The 9,224-nt window shown below is 41.7% G+C and overlaps 1 long non-coding RNA gene across 1 annotated transcript; it reads left to right on the top strand.

Moving 5' to 3' along the window:
- Positions 1-509: 509 nt before the first annotated feature.
- On the top strand, positions 510-8,390 carry LOC144246383 (uncharacterized). Its single transcript, XR_013340092.1, has 3 exons — positions 510-521; positions 2,510-2,556; positions 8,325-8,390. It is a non-coding gene; the product is annotated as an uncharacterized LOC144246383 (long non-coding RNA).
- The last annotated feature ends 834 nt before the right edge of the window (positions 8,391-9,224 follow it).

Here is a 9,224-nt window from a genome sequence, read left to right as displayed (position 1 = left end):
CGTTATGCTTATCAAAAAGAAAATTAAGAAGTGTTCTGATTTTGGCATGTATAACTTCACAGTGAGAAAATACCAGGTACTAAAGAATGCTTTAATTTAGTGGAGAAAATCATAAGAAACAATCGTTGTAAGATGCAGCTGACCAGAAAAATTTAAAAGAGAAACTAAAAATAATTCTCTTTTTAACAGAAGCAATTATTTCTGAATGAAATTCTAATTCAGCTCTCTGTTTGTCAGATGACGATTAAACTCCTTTCATAAAGGTTCAGTCAAACATAACCTTTCTGATTTGCTGCTGATGGTATTGGGTGAGAGTTGATGGTTTGTGTTATAACTCGGTGGTGTTTTGTTGCCTAGAATTCCATGAGCAGCTTATGTACCCACCAGAGCTAAAAGCTTTGTATTCCACCCACTTTCTCTGATTACATGCTTTGTTACCAGTTCACAGGTAGAAAGCTGATGGACCTCTATACATTTGCAGAGCAGTTAGCCCAAATCCTGGAGATTCACCCATTCATGTCGTGAGTAACTGTAATTAAAATTTAAAATGCTTACAGCCTCAGTTTCAATCAAGACTAACTTCCAAGGGTATTCTTTTGAGCTGACAACAACAGGAAGGCAGATACGAAGGTTATATGAGTTGAGGGAAAATTTGACAGAATTGTTAAACTGTCAATGTGGAATGTTCCTCAAATCTGGCACTCAGCAGGTACCTAAAATGGTTTAAATTGACACAAGTACAGTCAGAGTGTGGCTGCTATAGTGCTGGGAACCACTTGGTGTAGAGTAGATGCTGTCTGGACTCTTCTGGATTGAACAAGTATTGCATGAAGTCTGCAATTAGGGCTGGATTCAGTAATTCAGTTGCTTCAAGTCATATGGTCCTAAACCATCTGCTGCTGTGCAGGTATGCACCAGCAGGAGCTCTGATCCAAACCCTGCAAACATGTTTGCTTGATCCAGCGTGTCTCCCATTGCTGAGGGTGCTCCCTGAATAATCTGACAGGAGAGCAGGTTGGCATGAACCTTGGTGTCAACAACAAATAAGGGCAAATCTGTCCCAAATTTAGAGCCAGAAAGTTTAATAGATATAGTACTTCATAAGACTGCTGAAAATGAGCCCCAGTTGCCAGGCTGCTTGTTTTACTTCTACCACTCCATGAGTCCTGTCAAAGAACTAGGAAAGAACATCCCAGTCAAACATAAGCCTGTTACAAAGCCTGCCCAAATGTGAACAAATGCAGAGCCCTTAAGTTCCTGCGGCCTAACTCCACTTCTGGCAAATTTACCCCATGATGAATCAGGACTAAAGTTGTCACATCTCACAAGCCTGTTTTTTGGAGCACAGCCTGATTGCTCCTTTCTCACACCTTCAAACGCAGAGCTGGCCCATTTTGTACACAGCTGCCACAGTTTGATTTGCTTTGTGTTTATGCCTTAAGCTTTGCCTCTCTGTTTCCATGTCCACAGCCCCAGTCTATTTTATGTCATCCTATCTGGAATGCCTGGAAGATAAACATCCCCTTCAGTCGGTCACGCGTGAGGGCACCAGGGCTGCAGTGACACAGAAGAACCACAGTTCATTTCTCTGACTGGCCCTGGCTGGTGCTGTGGGGTGATGGGCGTCCTTGTGCTTACCAGGCTGCCTATTCCCATCCACCTCCCATCGGGCGCAGCCGGGCCGGGGATCCCGGTCCCGATCCCGGGCAGCTCCTGCCCCGCCTCCCGCCCCGCGCCCGGGGAAGCTGCGGGCGCGGCGCGGCCGGGAGCAGCCAGGCTGGCAGACACGGTGCGGCACCTGGCCTCGGCACCCTGCAGCTCCCAGCTCCTTCCACAGGCATCGCAGCTTTGGCTGCGAGCCTGGAGCTGTGGTGCGCACTCCGTGCGGGAGCGTGGGTGTGACTCAGGAGCAGCAGTTCTGGAGTGGGTGATGCAGCGCTGGTGTGGAGTGATGCTATGGGGGCTGTGCTTTGGTTCCAGAGAGGCAGGGAGGGCAGGAAAAGGGAGGGAGCGCTAAGGTAACCACAGAAACATGGTATTCTTGGATATTAGCAATCCTGACCTACTTCTGGCTACTCACTCACTGCTGGTGACAAAAGAGGAGTAAGATGGAGGGCTTAAAGCTCTGAGAGAAAAAGAAGGAATCTTTCCATAATTTTCTAGGATCAAGACTATTCATGATAATATTCAGCTAATTAAAATCTTTAAGTTTTATCACCTTGCACATCATACTGTTTTCATTCCTGCTTTATATACTATAGAAAGTATTTTAATAATACATTACTGATATATAATTGACAGAGATGTATTGTTATGTATAGGATGTAGATCAGACTGACTGACGGGGGTGTCATTATGCATGTATAACCTAGTTGTTGTCAGTGGTGTTAATCTGACTCTGCATTTCATTTAGATCAGTGAGAAACCCTTTTCCAGAGTTGCAGGTCTGCTGATGATCCAGATACAGCTCTCCACTTACATCAGTAAAATCACACTGTTGTAATTGCAGGAAAACACAGGCCCTGGACTTCAGTGAGATATGGAGAATTTATACTAGTAAGTAACTGGGAGCAACTGAGTCTGTCTATTTTATACCAGATTAAATACCTATTTCAGACCAAGAAACAAATGACAGGGAAAATGACTGAGGAATTTGCAGTCATTCCTAAACTATCAAGGGGAGGGCTTTTTGGATATACAAAACCAGCTGGGAAGACAGGAGTGCTGTCTGATGTTGAGCTCCAAGTGTCCATTGCAAAGCATGGACAATACATACTTTAAGGCTTCAGCTGAACCCCTTTAAAGCTTTCATTTCAGTGGACCATGGACCACTGTCTTGCAAAAATCTGTACTTGGTGTGTTAATAAAGACTGAAACAGGTGTTTAAAGCCACAACTTTAGCTTCTAGTCTTTTTTTTATTATCATTTTTGGCAGTTCTATGGCAAAAAAAAAAAAAAATTCATAATGAATCAGGTCTTGTCAAGGTGTTTTTAATATTTTCTCAGCTGCAATTCCTTTCTGCATACACAATCTCAAACATTTCGACTATTCTGGCAAAATGAACCAAAAAGAGTCTGAAGGGGAATGGTAGCAAAAGTGGAACTTTCCAGCATGACTTTTTATTAACTGGTAAATGAAAACCAGATTAGGTAGTGATGCTAACATAATGGTGCCTGAATTCTGTTCTGGTATTGGGTATATGCAGAGTTGCCTTCTCTACAAATTGAAATGTACAGGTATTTATATATCATCTGCAAAACTTGCATCTCAACAGCATGGTACTGACTAAAGATATAGCTTGAAGAAATCCCATGTAGCCCTTCCCCAACATCAGGCCTGGTTCAAGTCCTGTTGTCAGTCCTCAGAGCTGTAAATTATGTGCTCAGATTCTACAATTCCCACTTTATTGGTGAAAACTTTTATTAGATGGAGGTTAAATAATCTATCAAATGCCACTCAATGATTATTTTCACAGGATTGAGTGGAAATTCATGAATTCCTGGTCTGCAGAGTGCAAGACCAAACCCTTGCCTTTTAGGCATTGGTCCAAATATTTTCACTATTTCTTTCATCTATTCAAGAAGGATTCATAGCTGGTTTCTGCTGATAATTCAGGCATTGTCTCATGTAGAAGTGCTCTGATCAGACTTAGACTGTCTGCATTGAAATCTTGGCTCCACTGAGGTCAGAAAGAGTCTCACCATTGACATCAATGAGTTATGATAAATGGCACTAAATCTCTGCCTTGTCCACTCTCCATGGTAAAGCCTCACATACACAACACTACCTGACAGTAAACACTGAGTGAATTTTTACTGGAAACAACAGCAAATTTGGAGCATGCACTGCACCCTGCCTCTGCCTGCCTCCCCTTATCCCCCTGTGTCAGCATGGACATCCTGGAAAGGGTGTTAGACAGGCAAATATGAAGGGGGGAGGAATGTGTTGGTGGGCTGTGGATAATGCTGAGCAAAATGTGCAGTTTTGCAGTGCTGTCTAATGCCTATGTCCTCAGGGAAGTAGACTTTCTTATTTGAAAAGGGCTTGTGCAGCAGGTTCATGAAAGATTTCTCAGAAAAAGCCTGCCTCAACAACCTATTAGTAACATAGCCTTATGAAAATCTCAGATCTATTTCTAAAGATGTTGGCTTAATTTATTGTGGTTGGACTGTGGGATCTGAGACTTTATTTTTTGAAAGGAGATTTTTTTCCCTGATGCATTCCAAGTTTGGTGTTTTTTAATTAAAAATACATGACACTTTCTGGTCAGATTTGTGAATCAGCCCCTGCACCATACTAAAGTGTCTCTATTAATGGTTTTATTCATTGAATAGTATTCCCACAAGACTGCAAATTTCTTTCTTCATTTAGATAGTTACTTAGTCTTTCTTTACTCCGAAGTTGAACTTAAATGAAATATAATTTATGCAACAAGTCACTCAGAGCCTATTGTGTGTCAAACAGAAAAACCTGCCGTATTTTATCTTTTCCAGCTGACAAGTAGAAATAAATATGTTGAAAGGGATATACCCAGTTATTAAGGGGGTCTTACAGTATTGTATTACTTTATTTTAGCAAAATGTATTTCCAACTTGGATTTTTAAACTTAAAATATCCTGAAATATTAGATTGTGTTAGGTGGACTTAACAACGGGCAAGATAAACGACTTGTGGGAAGAAGCTCCAAAAAAGAGGCTAATAAGCCTCTAAATAAGCCTCTAAATAGCCTCTAAAACTAATAAGAAATCCATGATGGAGTGGAAACCAGGAAACTGGCTCTTGCACACCACACATTGACTTAAGTAAAACATTGTAATACTAGATCCTCTTAATTCTTACTCATCTCCTTGAAGCTGAAGATGCGCTTTGCTGTATGGGATTCACAGTGAACAGTGGCTTGAAAGATTGAGTTGTAGCTGGAGTCTGAGCTTACAGTTATCATCAAATTCCCAAAGTTGTAAGGAACATTTGGGCAGCAGTAAGGCCTTATAAGTTATGAAATGCACAGCAGAGGTCACGACCACCCAAGGATATGAAATATCAAATGCAGTTTTCTCAGTCTAGAAATTGGGTTTGGTGTACATTTCAAAGTGCTAATAATCTAATCTGCCTATGGCAGTTTTACACACCTCCACTGTTACATTCTGTCCCAACCCACAGTATGACATGCTCATCACTGACAGAAAAACTCCTGCTCTTCAGCATAGAAGTTATAGTCCCACTGTGGGCAGAGATACTAATGTGCAGGCAATGTGACATGGAAATATTTGTGGGGAACATAAACATGTAAATACAACCTTTTCTTTGAAGAAGGTGTGGTCTTCAGGGGCTTGACCCCATCCATGAGCCCCCAAGGGTGGGAAGTTCTGAGATGGAGCAGCACCAAGGACTGAAAAGTTTGTTCATGTCCTGCATTGGCAGCAGCCATTTCTTCCTGGTGTCTCCATGGGAAAACATGGGAAAAAAACCTATATTTGCAGCTTTTGGCCAATGACAGGATTAGTGGGAACACTGGGTATCCCACTAGGAAAAATCCAACAATAATATGAATAATGTAATCCTTATGAATCCAGGTGTCTGCCAGTGTTTCAGAAGCAGTGGAAAGGACATGATACATCCTGCAGCTAACACAGCAACTTCAAAGAGCGTGGGCAGCATACACACAGTGCCACTAAGTGACATAAATACTTCTCTTAGCACTCCATGCTAGGCTCCCTGTTGATACAAGCTGTTCATGAGAGATCAAGGCTCAACCTATCCACAGCCAGAAGGAACACAAAAGGTTAGGATGTTTTAGATAGAAGGTATACAAGGTCTATAAGCTCCCAGTTATATGATCCCATACATCTTGAAGGTACCATTTTCTTCAGTGAGCCAATTTCTGTATTTTAACTGACATAGTTACCCACCAGGACAGCTTACTTTGGGAATGATAGGGTTTATCCTCACCAGAACAATGCAAAATTTTGTAGAATCCTTTTGTGCCATATTCCCACCTCCACTACACAAGGAGAGTACACACATTAGCACTGAGCCTAGCACCACATCTCACCACACTGAGAAGTGCACACCATGAAGGAGGAAGAGCACTGTGCCTGAATAATACCCCTTAGAAGGGCTACCCATCAGTCAAAAGGCCTTAGAGCCAAACACAGACCCCAAGCAGGACCTAATTAAAAAAAAAAAAAAAAAAAAGATATTATAGAACTGCCAGCAAAAGGATCAAAGTCACAGTGGGAATCCTGCAGTCAGAGGATCTGGCTATACACATGGCTCCATGCTGGCCTGGGGAGACAACTTCTTGCCTCAGAGCAGCTCAGCAAAGCAGAGGCTGTTTCTGCCATTTATAACAGTGCTCAATAACAATACTACAGCAATGAATTATGCAAGCACAATGAGTGAGAATGCTGCCTGTGCCAGGCAGCTACAGAGATTTGGAGTGTCCATGATTGCCCCCCTGCAGCAGGATACAGATTTTGTTGCCTAGAAATGGAAACCACCCCAAAAGACTGGCTGGGTAGAATGAGCCAGTAAGTGGCTGATGATTGCTGGATATTGCCTCCTCTTCCTAAAATTTCCTAGCTTTGAAATACCATGTTTGTGAGGAAAGTATCTTACCTTTTCCTTCAGTATGTCCTTAGTACAATGACAAACGCAGTACATCTGGCCTAGACTTCCTGATTATTTCTAAAATGGAAAGATGAAGGGTTAGCATTCAAAATGACCATTATTGTGCTGTTGATCTCAGCAGAGGGATGAATTTGAATAGGAAGGAACATTGCAACAACACATAATATAAGCATAAAAGCTTAGCTTCCAGAAGCTCCTAGAAGATGGATAGGTCTCATTTTCCTTTGGACAGCTCTTATTTATTATAAAACAGATTTTGTGGAAAGTTAGTTGCTGGAATCTACATCTGCTTTACCTGCTTTCATTACTGGTGACAGAGAACAGCAACTGGAGGCATTTGCAGATTATTGCATTTTGATTAAATATGATTTTGCACAGCTTAGGAGTCTATATGCTTTTTTGCAAAAACTGCACATTGATTAAAACATTGACTTGGATGCTCAAAATGCTCCTGGCCAGCTGTGAAGCTGGGTGACCTTGGATATGTTACTTAACCACTATATATTACTAAAAGACATGTTTCCCTTATAAGGTTTTGTTAGAATAAGAATATGAAAGATTGCAAACTACTCAGTGTGGTGCAGTGGACAATAGACGCTTAAGACAGATATTTTTGTATTGATGAAGCATAGGTCTTGGGTGGCTTTGTTTGGTTTGCTCAATCATACAAACACTGAAGTAATCAGGGAGCCGATTAAAAGTGTTCTGCATAACTTTGTTGAGAATACAGCAAGCTGTCCTAACTAGAGTTGTTTTGGAGAGTATCTTGACAGAAAAGGGCCTTGCAGAACCAAACAATTTCTGTATGGCAGCTGGATCTCATAGTGTCTATTCATTGCTTTTATGTATTTCTGCATTTCTGGTTCCTTCCCTGCCAGGATTTTTAAAAGTGACTTTGCAGCTTGGAAGCTTCACTTTCTAGGGAGCTATGAGGTTCCTCCTCAGTGCCCAGATGTTCCTGTCACAGGCTGCATGTCAGAAACAGGCTCAGAGTTCAGTCTCTTTTCTCCCTAGAGCTGCAGATGTGCAAGTCAGGAACTGTGCAAGGCTGCTCCACATTTCTGTGTGTTGCTCTTTGTATGCTTCCACCTGGGAGAAGCTCTAGTGAGCCTGGGAATAAATGTGTGTGTATATATATTTACATATGTATAGAGTGCTAGTTTACATAAAAATATGTGTTCTGCGTTTTTGCAATCCTGTAACATGTTAGAGACTGACAGCAGTCAGACCAATTAATCTTGGTAAATGTGTTCAGTTCACCCCTGGGTACTGGAGGTCTTAAAATAGTGACTGATATGTCCATGTGACCATGTGGCCACCAGCCTGATAAACTGGGTGGTTTGACTTATCAACAGAACAACACAGACAGAAATAGTAGATAAGTAATGAGATCCCCTTTGATTCTGGGAATAAAGATTTTCACTCTCCAGCAGAGCTGGTGCTAGCCAGTACCCTGATATTGGGATTTGCCCCATTCAAAGCTCAGTTCCCTCAGGGAAAGCCATAGGAATATATATTGAAAGGTTATGGAGAAATCTGCTAATAGAGGAGGTTTCTTCTGTGTTTAACATTAAACCTAGATAAAAACATGGGGGAAAATTGCCCTTTTAAACATTTTCAATCTTGTCTAGTAAAATCATGGATATTTTTGTCATTAATATCAGAATGTAATTCATCTTCTCTCTCCTTTCAGGATGGGATTCTACTTCTGGCATTACTGTTAATGCTGCTGCCTGTCCTTCAGAAAATGTGGGGCATCACCCTCTGCTCAACTGCTCATTCTTGCCATGTCGTGCTCTTTTCTTTCCACCCTAAGAAACTAAAGCACAAAGCCTGACTGCATGACTGCTTGCTGCAGGGAAGGAAAACTACTCATGGCATGGGAATGGGACCAGGAGTGGCAAAATTTAGAAGGGAATTGAAGCTGTGACAAAGACACAGGCCCAGGCTCCTTGTCCTTTCCCATCCCATGTGTACACCCTGGCACTGAGCTACCAGGGCAGGAGCAGCCTGCAGCACGTCTTGCCCTGCCAGGGCTTCTCTCTCACATACGTGCCAGTCTCTTGAGGCTTTGGCCACCTCCCCAGCACTGGGGGAGCTGATGCTGCTGTACCTTACAGGGTAAAGAAACCCACAGACAGACAGAGATCCAATGAGACAGATATTCTCAGATGAAGTCCTCATCTTGTCCTGTTTTTTACTGTGGTTTATTAGTTTTGCATTGAATTCTTGTTCTGTAAGGAAGAGTCTTTCCTGGAAATTAAGTAAATGAACAAAGGTCAAGCTGGACTCCCTTTGGCTACTGCTATTGCTAATGCAATGCAAGAAGTCTCACAGCACTCACTTCCTCACAGCAGTACCCTTGGACTATGTTTCATACCAACCCAGATCTGAGGCTCATGTAACCAGGCCTAAATAATCTTCTCTCCAGATAAGGAAACAAGTGAAAATCAGACAATCTGTATAATGATAAATTCAATATAAAAATATAATATAATATAAAAGCACATCTATAAATGTTTCCTCTTTTTATTCTTCCTCCCATCTTTTATACCAAGCTGTGTTGAAATTGGTCTTCTTTTAAATATTTTTA

Source organism: Lonchura striata, chromosome 6, assembly GCF_046129695.1.
Source record: "Lonchura striata isolate bLonStr1 chromosome 6, bLonStr1.mat, whole genome shotgun sequence".
Taxonomy (NCBI): domain Eukaryota; kingdom Metazoa; phylum Chordata; class Aves; order Passeriformes; family Estrildidae; genus Lonchura; species Lonchura striata.
Note: the sequence above shows the minus strand (reverse complement) of the source record. Positions and strands in the feature narration are given on the sequence as shown.